A 14,317-nucleotide genomic window follows, 5' to 3' on the forward strand; every position below is an offset into this window, starting at 1 on the left:
AGAAATGATTTATTATCTAAGTTGTTATAGATATGCAAGACAGGTATGAAATATACAATAGCACTATATTTTTATGCAAGTTATTTTTAGGACAGTCTTGTGGACTGACCATATCATTAGCTTAATTTCATTATGATTGCATTTTCCCAGGTTGTGGCCACACCAAAAATCATGGAGGGAGTGTTTCTGTCTCTGTGTTTCATTCTTTGCATCTTTAACTAAGAGATATACTACATCACCTTGAGCCTGCTGAGTGCCTCATGAAGTGCTGCTGGAAGGACTGGAGTCTGGTACCAAACTGGGCTTTGCTGTGGCAGTCACAGGTTCTAATAGCATTGCTAATTTTGCAATCATTCCATAAAAGGGAGCTTTCAGGTTCAGGGTAGTCACTGCTTGTGATATGTGAGGCAGACCTCCAAGGAGCATGGGGGCACTTCAGGCAGTGGCTGACCATCCCTCACAGAAATTCTTCAGATACTGACATTTCTGTGGCTACATGCTCAAAGCAGTCTCATTTGGGTGCTGTCAAACAGCAGAAGGTTAGATGGTAGATATGTACCTGTCCATGAGGTCTCATCAGTGTTGAAGGAATACAACAATAGCTCTTCTTTCTTAAAAGAAAGGGCAAAATCCTCTCCTAGGCTTGAAAGAAAAGGTATCTCGAGGAAAGGAATATCTAATGGCTAGAAAGGGAGGCATTTTTTCCTTCACCTGATGAAAGAAAGACCATAAATCCTGTCCTCTCTCCTCACTGGTTCCTAATGAAAATCTTAGGTTGCTCACTTTGCAAACTTCTTTAAACCTGCTTTTGATCAACCAACTGTCTTTATGAATTGGGTAGCCACAAACTCTTCCAGTCACAAGTGGTCACATGTGGCATTGCAACAGGAGCACTGTGATATTTGCATCCTTCTTGTCAGTCTTTTCCCCCTTTTGGGTTTTAGAGAGTCTCAGCATCCATTTAAAGAACCTTTGGACCATACATCTAGCTGAGAACCTCTTGGATGTTTGTGTTCAGAGGTCTAGCTATCATTTGGGAAGTATGAAACTACTTGTTCTGTTATCTTGATTTTCTGCAGACTTGTGATTTTTTTATGTGTGCCATTGGAAGAGAAGATCCACTTTTACTGTTGAGTTGAGGAAGGACTGTGTCCACCAGACAGTGTTTGTAGAAATAAGCGCAAGAGCATAAGCAGAGGAAGAGAAGAAGGAGAAGAGGGCTCTATTATGGAAGTGTTGGTTGTTTCTCACAGCAGCATATAAAACCAAATGGAGACCCTTCTGTGCAGCCCAAATTCTTGGACCTGGGCAAAGATTTGCATTGAGTATTTTTAAGGAAAGTTTTGCAAAATTTCAGAGGCATTGTCAAAGAGTGTGTGCAGTTTCCATCAGTTTCCATGGCAGGTACATTGCCTTTTGTGGTACGTTCCAAAGGGAACAGCTGCAAATACTACCATGCAAGAAAGCAGCACACCAATATAGGCCACACTGGTTTTCTACTCATATTCCAGGTGTGCCTGAGAGTCCCTGGACTACTGCAGTCAGGCCTGTGAAATGTAATTATTGGTACAAACATTCTTGTTGCTAGGCATAAATTCCATGCACTTGAGTAATCATCATCACTGGAAAATACTTAGGAAAGACTGAATATCCCAGATACAGGATGACACCCTGGTCACTTTCCTTGACATGATCATTGCAATTCACCTCTGAGAGGCTGCAATCTTGGGTATAATTTGGGGTATTGCTTTAAACTGAATAATTCAAGAGCTGAAACACGCTCCCCCTGCTCTGCATCTGTCTGTTCTGAGAGACAGACGGGACCCCTGAGTGATAGTATGGAGAAGTTCTCCACTCAACACAAGGCCCAGAGCTCAGCCGAGGACCTTCATGCGTGTGGAGGTCTGTATCTCCTCTCCTCCTCACCCTCTACAAGCTCTGTCTCTGCTTCAGCCTGGTCATCTGGACCTGCATGTTGTGTTCATTGCTGGACAGCAAGTGATTCCTGACAGAAAGAAGGCATTTAGAAAAAGACGTTTAAGAGCAATTATGGCTTTAAAGTGAATTGATTTTCTGAAGAACAACTAAGAGTTAAGTAGTTGCAGGTTGTCTAAAAGACAAAAAGCTGGAGCATGACAATAGTCTACAGATATTTGAAGAATGCAAGCATAAAAAGGGAAAATTATTACCTAGATACAGAAATGGTGGACCTGAATGTGAAATAAAAATGTAGAGATTAGAGCCAGGAAAATCCCCATCTGAATGGAGCAGACTCCCGAGGGAATGTGGTGAAAACACCATTTGTGCAGGGGAAATGTTTAAAGCAAAGTAGGGCTGCTTCCTATTTCTGCACACAAGGGAACTATTTTTCACTCACAAGGGACATACACGACATGACCTGATAGACCTTTTCTACCACTAGCCCACAGGACTGAAATCCAAGAGCTATATCTTGAACTACTGAAAACATGACTCAGGACAACGGTGTTATGCCGATTTCTATCACTTGAAGAACTGGCCTTACCTCAATTTTTTAAAGAATAAAACTGGGAAACTCACTTCCTGCATCAATAAAGCTGTGTGTGATAAGTGTTGCGTTCAAGGAAGTATCAGATGTACTGAACCTGTTCTGCAAAAACATTTTTCTGTTTGGGGGTACCACAACAGTGCCAAAAAAAATCAAACCTAATCAGACTTGTTGGTGTTTAAAGATTTATAGTTCATTCTTAGCCAAAAGCTGTGGTAATTAGTACCACACCAGGGCCTGGACAAAATCCAGTTCTTTAAGGCATAACTAGTAAAGTGCCACAAGGAGGGGTTTTGCTGAGGTCAGATCTGGGACATTGTTTTCTACTTGGAAGAAGCAAGTCTCTGTCATTCCTTCTTCCCTTTATGGAGACTATTTTTTTCTGTCACCAAAGAGGAAATTGAGAGTGAAACAGCCAACAGCATAGAGACTGGAGTCAGGGCAGTAGGCAACAGAGACCCACCAGCCAAATCTCCCTGCTACTGGAACCACCAAGGCTGATGGAAGCTGCATAAATGCAATTTATAAGTGCAAGCTAATTAATCCCAAAGCAGGCAAGAGAATGACTGACATGATTCACGCCACTTTGTAATGAAATAAATTTTTGCTCAGCCCTCAAGAAGTTGACTTGGCTTTAAACCAGGTTGGCCTGGCCTTGATACAACCTCCAAATGATACTGCTGCAAAAGGTGAGGAACACATGATCCTCCCTGAAAGGGGCTGGAAGATACAAATAACAAGTTAAAAGGCATTAAAGCGAAGCTTAATATAGCTATACAACGAAATCCAGTAAGCCAAATGTTAGTTGAAAGGATGCATTCTGGGTTTGTGCCAAAAGCCATCTCCGCCCTTCTTCCTCTAAAGATATCCCTCACAGGTGGCTTGAATGTATTTTTGAGCCCGTGGTTGGGCTGTAGATTCCGCACATGGTTTACTGACTGAGTCAGTCTTTGTGTAACTAATACATCCACAGGTCAGGTAGAAAGTGAGATACATCATTATGATGCCTGAAGCCAGTGCAAAACATGACTCAATGCAGTTATTTATAGCTGAAGCCCTCTGTGCTGGGATATAGTATAAGACTGAAACCCCAAAATAATAGTCCAATGTCACCGCAATTTCTGATGTTGCTCCCTCACTCCTGTAGTTCCGGTACATGCCTGTTCCGATGGAAGCTTTGCTGTCGTGTGGTCATGGGAAACACCTGATCAAGAGAGAAAATGCCATGGCTCAGGCAATCAGGGCACAAGTCCACTGCGGACCTTGATGTGAGATAGCACATCACCTTTATCAGCTAACAGGCTAGCCTGGGAGGAAAACACAGGCTCCAGCACTTTACCTCCGAGGCTACTTTTCCCTCAGCTGTAGATCTTTCATTGACTGGCATTTTTCATGCCTAGATGATGTACATAAAAAGTATGAAGATGGTCCAGACTTCTGAAAAATATGAACGGCTCTGCAACTCTGCCTATGTTACGAACTTCTTTCTGTGTTGTGTTTAGCACTTTGCAAGTCGTTCTACTTTTACAATACCTGTACTTTTTTTATAAAAGCAAGATTTACCATATTCATTGTAATTTTATAACGTAGTTATAGGAGAACTTATTTTACACAGAAGGATGTAAGGTTATTTTCTAGGAAGAGAGATATGAAATTCTTTGAAAAAATATGATTTATTGCAATAAAGGAAAAGCATTTAAAAAAACAGGTGGAAGAGAGCTGGTCTCTTTTTCAGTTTCAATTAAAAAGAAAAAACAAAGTGCAAGCAACAAGAAAAGAACATTATCTATGAAAACTTCTCTGCATAGGACAAATTCTGAGAAGTTTGGGCCACGTACATAGGACACATCTCCGCTTGGTATGTACGGATTCTCTGAGGGTCAGATGCCGTGAGCCTCCAGATGAGCAATACAAAAGCAGTTCCGGTGGTTTGGAACGATTTCTACTTTGCTAGGTCATTAAAGGATAGACACTATGATGACATAAAAAAAAAAAAAAAAAGTTTTGCATGACTCTGCTGCCTTTCTGTGGTTTCCTGGCAGCACTGAGCGGCTGCGATCTGTCAGCCGAGAGGAAGGCTCCCACAGAATCCAGAGCCGTCTTCTAGGGAAGGAAGGGAAAATCCTCTCCTTGATTCATCACTTTCTTACGCCTGCCCTTTTTGTGACAGCAGCAACTGATGACTCCTGCGTGAGCCAGCATGACAAAAATTTAATGTGAAAAAGGTTCATTTCATAGTTATGTGCTTTAGCCAATGACTACCTAGGGTGGCCTGCAGGATACTGACCTAAATCCTACATGGTAGAGCTAATATTAAACTGTTCTCCCAGCTACTGCTGTTCAAATCAGTCAACCCAAATGCTGTAAAATTTAGCCTAGAATATTTCACACATTAGTGAGCTAACAGCAGTCCGTTCATATTACTTGTGGCTAGGGTGGGAGACCCACGCAGAGTTCCTTTAGCTCTTGGAACTTCTCTTTAATAGCACATGCCAAGGATAAACTGTGCTCAGCCTCTGTTCTCCCCCCACACTCGTGAAAGTGGCATCACTTATCTACTCTCTAAAAGCAGTTTGAGGATGATTAAACATCTGTAAAATGCTTTGGAAAAATAAAGCTCTGAATTTGTGCAGTTTTTTTCCCAGAAGGGTAAGGAATCACCTCACCAGCTTCAGCAAACTAGAGACTGTTCAAACAATTGGAAGTAAGTTCAAAAGTCGTCTATTTCTTTCTAATGAAATTTGACAGCGTTCTCCTGAAGTTGAAGTTTCCTGCTTCAGAGCTTGCAAACCTCATCCTGAAACTGCTCCAGCTTGGAAAGAAAGACTGGGCCCATTTCAGAAGGAATCTGAATCACAACAGTGCTCCTTTTTTCATCCCTCACCCGTGCGGTTTGACGCTGCGTTACACTGCGTACAAGGTAGTTAACAGCCACGGATTTTGTATAATGGGGGAATCACATAACTTTTGCAGTTGAAGAGGAATGCTTCACTGTCAGCTGTTTGCAGCACTGCCTGGGAACTGGAGAGGGGAAATCAGCTACTGCTTGAGTGTCCTTTTTTCCCAGAGATTTTCAACTGCTGCTGTAAAGTGAAGGTCCATCGTGGCTGCACAGACCAGGAAAAGCCATTTGCTGCTGCCACTCCCCCTGACAATCACTCAGCTCCTCCTCAGCTCTTTAGCGGGTTGAAAACTTCAGGGTGTATTTTGCACTTCACAGGAGGTCACAGCAGTGGAAGCCCACTTGGGCTCAGTGGTGTTACTATCTACCTATGCAGCGTTGGAGACTGGCATTGGGCCTGGTCACTCCAGACTGTGAGGTTAAAACTTCAAAATCTTTTTTTTACAGAAGAGAGCAGTCACTTGAGCTTCAGCCCAACTCTGAAACCAGCCCATGAAGAGTTTGTGCTGTCCTCTTTGGTGTAGGAAACTGTGTCCGTGCCTCAGTGAAGTTGAGAGGTGGTTCCATACTGTATATGGTACAATATACAGTAGGCTTTCCACAAAAGCTTTTGAAACTCTCTGTTTCATGGGTGTTTCATGAACGAGTCTGTTAAGACAGGCTGCAACATCAATTTCTCTTGAAACAATAGATAAATACGGGCCTGAGCCAAGGTGGTGTACTCCTGGGAAACTCCATCGGTGGCGTTTTCATGTAACCTGAGGGTACGGGGAAGCAAAATGCTATGAATGAACTCCTCTCTGATCTATCAAGACTATTCACTGTGGAAGCAAAAAGGAGTGTAAACCATGCTCTAATTCAGGAGTGTAAAAAAGGAAAGATGTACTTATTGGCCATCATGTCTGACAAGGGAACCAAGTATATTTGGAAAGGAAGATCAGCCCTTCCATGTCTGTTATCTTAATCTTTCTCTGTTACTTTTCCTTTATATTTCTCAGTCCCTCCCTTAACTAGGAATTCTTCTTACTCTCACTTGTACTATAACTTCGATCCCTCAGTGTTGGCTTCAAAGGTAAGGGGTGTTTTCAACCCTTAGCATCAAATCTCTTCTTGAAGATAACTGCTGCCACCAAAGAACATTGCTCAGATTAAAATCGGCAGAAAATTAAGAAGTAATGTTCTTCAGCTGCAACATATGTCTGCACACTTGTCCTAATGGCAAATTAAACCAGCAATTTTAGCTTACAACCTAGGTGTGCTACGAACACCTGTGTAGCCAGTTATGGTGGCTCAGCTGCCTTGCCAAACCAGTACATTAAATTCCAGCTGATCACCTCCCCATCCTATAAACTGGGAACTAATTTCTAAAATAAAGAGTTGTTCCAGCAAGATTTCTTCTTCCTTTCTAATCACATAGGAGTAACAGTTTAGTACCAGTGCTTTACCTACAGGAACTGGTGCAGACTGAGTGGAAGTCTGTATTTGTGACTCATACATGTATACCCAGTACAATTTTAAATTTGTGTCAAATCTTTGTTCATTCCTAAGAATGCAGTCGACCTTCATTTGCTCTCTAGAATTCTGTGACAGCCTTTTGGCAGAACTGTGCTACTTTGTGTGGTTGAGCATGGAATGAAATGGGTTACCCCCAAATATCCAAAAGTCATTCCTACTGTCTTTTATTTTTGCTGTGATAATTTCATTGAGCCCTACTGGGTACACAGTATGGTGGAAATTTTGCATGGATTTACAAAAGAGACAGAAAAGAGACATCGTTCAGTCTCAAGTAGTAGGTCTGGATATATGTGAGTCTGCAAATATTGATATGACATAAAATTTATCCCCAACACAGCCAGAAGGATATTGCACACAAGTAAACATTTAAAGCAAATAGTGTGCTAGTTCACCCGGCAAAATGTGGAGAGACCTGAGCTAGCTCTAAAGGAACCAACTCAGGTACTGGGAGCTTTTTACCTATGGCTTCCTGCTGACTAACTTTTTGAGCTCTGTATTTGGTGCTAGCTCAGGTAACACAGAACTGTGCAGCCTGAGTGTGGCCTTTAAGAACATCACAAAATATTTATAGATCTTCATACAAACTAAGATTTCATTGTAATCCAACCTCAAAAGACTCTTTTCTCATAAATCTGTCAGCAACTTCAGGACAGAAATTAAAATTACTGGAAAAGGCAAATTCTCTTAATTTCACATTAGATACCAGCCTCCCTTCCCTTACCCTTCTAGTAGCAGATAGTCTGAGATGTCATAGGTCATTGCCATTAAAATAGACCCTGATAAACAGTCTTGTAATTAAAGCTGTACATCTTCAGTTTTCTCTCCAATCATACGCAATCCCTTTTAGAAATCTCAGGATGAGTCTGTCACAAGCTTAATTTGCAATACAGAAAGTTCGGTTGTAACAGTGGCTTCAGACCTATAAAATGTCTACATAATTGTTAGCAAAACTCCTTAAGTAATAGAGCTGGTAAATGATACATAAATGAGCCATAAATGATAATTTTAATGGCATGAGAAAGTGAAAAATACTGGTTGATATTTAAATAGAAGGTTTCAGTTTGTGAATATAAATTTATGAGTGTCCCTGAGTTTGAACACTCAACCTATAGCTTAGTTTAGCATCTAAAACAGACTCATCCAAAATTTAAAATGAATTAACATTCTCCTTCTTTACTGAAATTAGTACAGTTTCAAAGGACATTTTCCCCCATTTCTCATGAAAGCTTCAGTGCTTTCACTTCATAAAAAAAGTATTTCAAAAAGTATTGCAATCCTACCCAATTCTGGTAGGAGCAACTCCATTTATTACTTTTGACCATCTTTCCTGCTCACCTGTTGACATGATTGAAAAGTGAGAAATCAATTTCAAGTCAAGCAGCTCAAAACTCAAGTGAGATTGATGGTTAAGCACATCTGAGGAGCTTTCAGAGTTGCTGGTTCTGTTTAAATGATGGGATGTCATTTTTTCATGATTTTTCACAGACAGCATTTTATGGCTTAGCTGAAAATTTTAATTAATAATTATAAACAGGTTTATATGTTTGCAGCACCACTTTTCTGGGCACTCCAGTTGACATAAGAAATGGATCCAATAAATGTGGTATTCTGTAAACAACGGGAAGTGGTACAGGACATAAATTTTAGCTCTACTGTTCAAAACATTAGGCATTCTGTTATACCATTTTTTTAATTACATCAATTTTCTGAAAAGAAAATTGCACTTTTTCCAGGCGAATACCAATAGTGCTTGATATATTACAATTTCCACAAAGTTATATGCAAGATCAAAATTTAGAACAGATGAAAGGGACAAGTCCTTTTTGACTGGTACTTTCAGTGTAATGCATCTTGGATTTGACCTCATTCTGTCATTCCAAAGAACATAAATATTACTGAAAAAGCCAGACTAGTGATATTCTTCAAAATTGTATAAATATATTCCATATTACCTTATGTATATGCGACTCTTGATCTTCCTCTACTGCAGCACTGATGTTATTGTTACCATATGCTTGGCCATGTGCCTTCGTTTACCCTGGTTCAGTGGTCCAACAAACAAGGGAGAAAAAGATTGGAATCACATTCAGTGCGTATAACTGATGAAATAAGGATATGTAACAGAAAAAGCAATATGCCAAAGGAGAAAAACCTTCTCCGATGTTCATGGGAACATGCCAAAAACTAAGGAATTTCACTTTTAAAGACAATTCTAATTTGTGAGCAAAATCCAGTGGCTGTAAGGACAATATGTACTTAATGCCTTCCCCTTAGCCCCTCTGTTCAAAGTTTTTGGCTTTGCTTTGAAAGACTTGCTTGATGAAGGAACCACTTAAAGTGATGAAATATACAATATCCCAATGCCCATCCAAGTGATATATAACAAGGCTTGCCTGCATTATATTATTCTTTGGTCTATGGATTAATCCTGGCAGTTGTTTTCTAGCAAATATCAACCCTTGATGGATCATGTTGAATCATTTACCTTGAAGTATGGGTTTCATTGTCATCCAACTAAACAATAATGCTCTGTTTACTTAACTGGGTTCAGGCAGTGTAAGTCACCCAGGATATCTACAGAGTGAATTTTAGAGTATTATCTCTGTGAAACAATTCTGCCAACCCAAAAATGCCCGTCTGTATTCCTTTAAGACTTTAGGGCGGAATAAACTCAGTTTACCACATCTAAACATTATGTTGCAACCATATCCACTTCCTCTCATCATCTCCCTCTGGTTAGCCCCCAAGCCAACCAAATGTCCTCATCTGAAGCTAACAGAAGATTCTAATAAAACCTACAAATGTTCCTACGCTATACTAGAGCAAGACTGAGCCAGAGGACGTTCACTCTAACAGCCTTTATTGCCTTGGTTTAAGAGTTTGAATCTCTATTACATGGTTATTCCCAATACATCAGTTTGGCACTAGGAATTATTGCCATGTATCCCAGAAGACTATCCTATGCAGAACAGAGCCTCTCTAAACACTGACTTATGATATATATATGGCAAACATTTCTGCTCCAGAACAAATGTTTGAGGAAATGCTTTTTTTGTGGGTGAATGCTGAACTTGGGTGATATATACATAAAAGACTGCATAAATACAACTGATGATGTGATTGCTGCACAGAAAACAAATAGATATGAGTCTCAGAAATAAAAAAGCTATCACAGGAAAATGGGCTTGGATAATTCTGAAAAGGTCTATGGTCAGCCTGAGATGCAGATATTCTGCACAAGAGAGTCCATAAGAAGTAAAGAAACATGATGTCAATCTATGATGACAGTCTAGCGTTTAAACATTTGGACAGCCTAGTACCTTATTCTCTTCTAATATAGTTGTTGTCAGTGAAAAGGTATCCATTGCATTTGTCTGACCCTCAGCTGCTCTCGGCAGCTTCAGAGAATCAAAGAATCATTATGGCTGGAAAAGACCTTTAAGATCATCAAGTCCATCAGTTATCTAACTCTACCGGGCCCACTTCTAAACCATGTCCCTGAGCACCACATCTAGGCAGCTTTTAAATACATCCAAGGATGGCAATTCAACCACTTCCCTGGGCCTGTTCCAGTCTGATAACCCTTTCAGTGTAGCAGTTTTTCCTAATGTCTAACTTAAACCTCTCTTGGCACAACTTGATGCCATTTCTTCTTGTCCTATTGGTTGTAACTTGTGTGAAGAGACCAACACTCACCTCTCTACAACCTCCTTTCAGGTAGTTGTAGAGAGCAATAAGGTCTCCCCTCAGCCTCCATTTCTTCAGATTAAACAATCCCAAGTCCCTCAGCTGCTCCTCACAAGACTTATCCTCAAGCCCCTTCACCAGCTTGGTTGCCCTTCTCTGGACTCTCTCCAGCACCTCAATGTCCTTCGTATACTGTGGCGCCCAAAATTAAACACAGTACTCAAGGTGCAGAGGAGGGGAAGTGGAGAGGAGGGTGCTGATCTCTTCTCCCTGGTACACAGTGACAGGATGCATGAGAATGGTTCAAAACTGCATGAGGGGAGGTTTAGACTGGGCATTAGGAAATCTTTCTTTACCGAGAGGGCAGACAAACACTGGAACAGGCTTCCTAGAGAGGTGGCTGATGCCCCAAGCCTGTCAGTGTTTAAGAGGCATTTGGACAATGTCCTTAATAACACACTTGGTTAACAATTTGGTCAGCCCTGAATTGGTCAAGCAATTAGACTAGATGACCACTGTAGGTCCCGTACAGCTGAAATAGCCTGTTCTACTCTATTCTATCTGCCTATCCTTGCATAACTCTGAGTCATGCCAGGACCACCCTGGCCTTGGAAAAAAAACAACTCAGTTACACGCATTAGTACTTACAAGATTTTGTGACAGTGAGCATTTGGTAGGATGAGGACAAAGGGATATCACGGTGGAAATTCTCTGCAGTGCTTCCCACTGTTTGCTGAACAACATTTGAAGAAACAGAGGTGAATACTCTTGCACAGGAGTGTGCCAGGATAGCAGGGAATTGCTGAACAGGGCTGTACAAGCTAGAATTGAACCCATTGCCACTGAAGCAAGTTCAAAGAATGTAAGAGATTTAATGACTTCTGTAGGCCTCGACTTCCTCGCTGAACATGCTAATGTTTACAGTTAATTGACTGAAAAGATCTATGTTATTTTCTGAATGTCGTTTGTCCACGGGACCCTGTGTGTCTTCCACACTATACATGGAGTGCGGAAAACAAAAGAAAAGGCTGCTGTAATTTTTAGGTAGCTGACCACTGTTGGTGAATTTGAGCTAGCCAACATTTTCCCCCCTCAATTTCTGTAGGTCTGCTATTGCTACTTACCAATTTTTGTTAGTCTTCTAGTCTCCAAGAGATTTCTATCATCTAACACTTTCATGCAATGCTTCTTCTATATGTATATTTAATTTTCTGTTTTTACTTTGGAAATAGACACCAATATGGAGAACAATACATGTTTTTAAAGACAATGAGAAATAAGAACTGAAGCAGTATTAAAGGTGGAGCAGTTGGGTATGACAATTTGGGGGTGCTAAGCAGGTAATGGTTAGGGCCATAGAAGACAGGTGCTCAAGTGCTAGAACGTGCAGGTAAAGGACTGCTGGTGTTCAGTAACGAAGAGCTCAGTTTTGTTTTCTGAACCTGGGCCAAACATGCTGCAGCCCCATATATTGCAGTGTAAATAGTGAAAAGTAGCAAAACACAAACTCATTAAACTGAGGCACCACAAAGAAAGGAAAACAAACAAAGAAGAGAGCCACCCAGGAGTCCTGTACTCCGGCTGTTGTGCTCTATTTGCCAGAGAAAAATAGTAAGCTCAGTTTCTGGGGCTTCCTACTGAAAATTTAAGTTACTCCAGCTTGTGCTCCCACCTGGCAACATGGAAAGCTGTTATACTATCAGGATGCATGAGGATAAGCAATATTTCCCTGAAGGCAGACACTCTGCCCCAAGGCTGAAAACAAGCACGGTCTGACTGGGGAAAGCAGAAACGTTGAACAACTTGGAACGACCTGGATAACCAACAACAGAGGATGCTGCTAAGTCTTGCCCTACCCTTTACCACAACACTAGTGTTTCCCCAGTTTTCCCATCGCACTGTGCACTGCTTCATTTCATCTTTTGCACATAGATGCCTTCAGAAGGGAGTGAAAGAAATCACCAGATAGAAAGTATAAATCACATTAAAGCATGGTCCTAAATCCCCTCACCCACTCATATCCTCACCTCAGCAGTGTGCTGGGTATGTATACTTTTACTTCTCCCAGACCTAAATCTGCACGTCCCACCTGCACTAGGAGGAGAATTGCTTCCTAATATTAATCACAATCTGGGAAATGAAGTCACTTTATTGAAAAATGAGAGCTCTGGGTTTGAGACCTCTTACTCTGAGAGATCAAGAACTTCATTTAGCTTCCCCTGTATAAGTCCAGGGCAGAAGGCGGCTGTTTCCTCCTCTGTTTGGTTGGGTCAGAAGTTGTTTTAGGAACATCTCTTGTGAACTGTTGCTGCGAACTTTAAGCACAGGCATTTTTATTGAAAAATGTAAAATGGATCTGTTTAACTCTTACACAGGATTGGTACTTGCAATCTGTTTCCTAATGCTTCCACTGGGTCATTGGTGAAAGCCCCAAACAGTTCCTTTGCTTCCCTTGGAAAGCAATTGCATAATAAAAGAGGTCGCATTGACAGGCAGTCACTAACTTTAATTAATATTCAGCAGAGAGTTACATTAATTTCACATTTGAATGATGTTTCCAATGACAGCAAGCTTCTCTCGTTGAACGTATTTTTATCCCTGTCGTTATTATTTCTCTTTCAGAGATGGGCGAAGCCCTAGGCATTCAGCTCTCCATTTGCCAAATTTGTTTCCTACAAAAACCTAGGAGGGCTTCACTGGGAACTGAGGTGGAAATACAGTTTCTTTAACTGGCTGTACTGCTGGGCGGATCCTGCCTTCAAATCCCTGCTTCCTAGACGTATTTCACGCCCACGCTAGCACAACCTCACTCACGCAACCGTGCAGTCTGTCCCCTGCTGAGAATGCTGCGTGACCATGGAGGAATGGGAGGAATGAGCCCTCTTTCACACTCGATTTGGTAATCTGCTACCGAGAAGCAGCATTCACCGCTGGAAAAAAATGTCTTATAGTAAAAAATCACTTAGATTCCTGGGAAACTAGTGGAAAAACCTGCCGTCAAACAAGACAGTCTATCATATACTCTCATGTGAGTACTCACCCTTTCATTTTGCAATATTGCATAAGCGTGGCAAACAAGTAGCCACTGTGTAATATATTCAGATATAAAGTCATGTTTTGAAACCAATTCAAGATACTTTCTATTTCCTGGATTTCATTCTACAGATTTACTGTATTATTACTAAGAAAACATGCTGAATCTATATGAAAAATAATCTAATGCTCTGTTCCTATTATCTGCCAAAATCTTTATACATCTCCAGATTGAACGAGTAGGTGTATGTTGAATTCTCTATTAAATATTTTTTGTTCTTTGGGGAAAATAATTCAACAGGATACATTATTCATCAGTCTTCCAACAAAAAACCTGAAACTAAATAGAGCCTGAGACATCCTGAACCACAGAAAGATTGACTATCATGTCTAGTGAAAGTCTGGGGAAGCCAGACAGACATTGTTTCCCATGCACGTGAATAATTCATATGAAGTTTTTCAGACATGAAAAATAGTGGGGTGTGGAACAACCTTCACTACGAGCCAGCAACCATATTTGAACCTATATCCTCCCAAGCAGAATACCAACATGTTCAGGGACAGAAGCAAATATACCAATTTCCATTCCAACACTGAGGAGATTATTGAGATTTAAACACCTTTTAAAGTCACGATACATAAAGCTGTTTAGT

The sequence above is a fragment of the Vanellus vanellus genome (genome assembly GCF_965231255.1).
Source record: "Vanellus vanellus genome assembly, chromosome: 2".
NCBI classification, from domain to species: Eukaryota; Metazoa; Chordata; class Aves; order Charadriiformes; family Charadriidae; genus Vanellus; species Vanellus vanellus.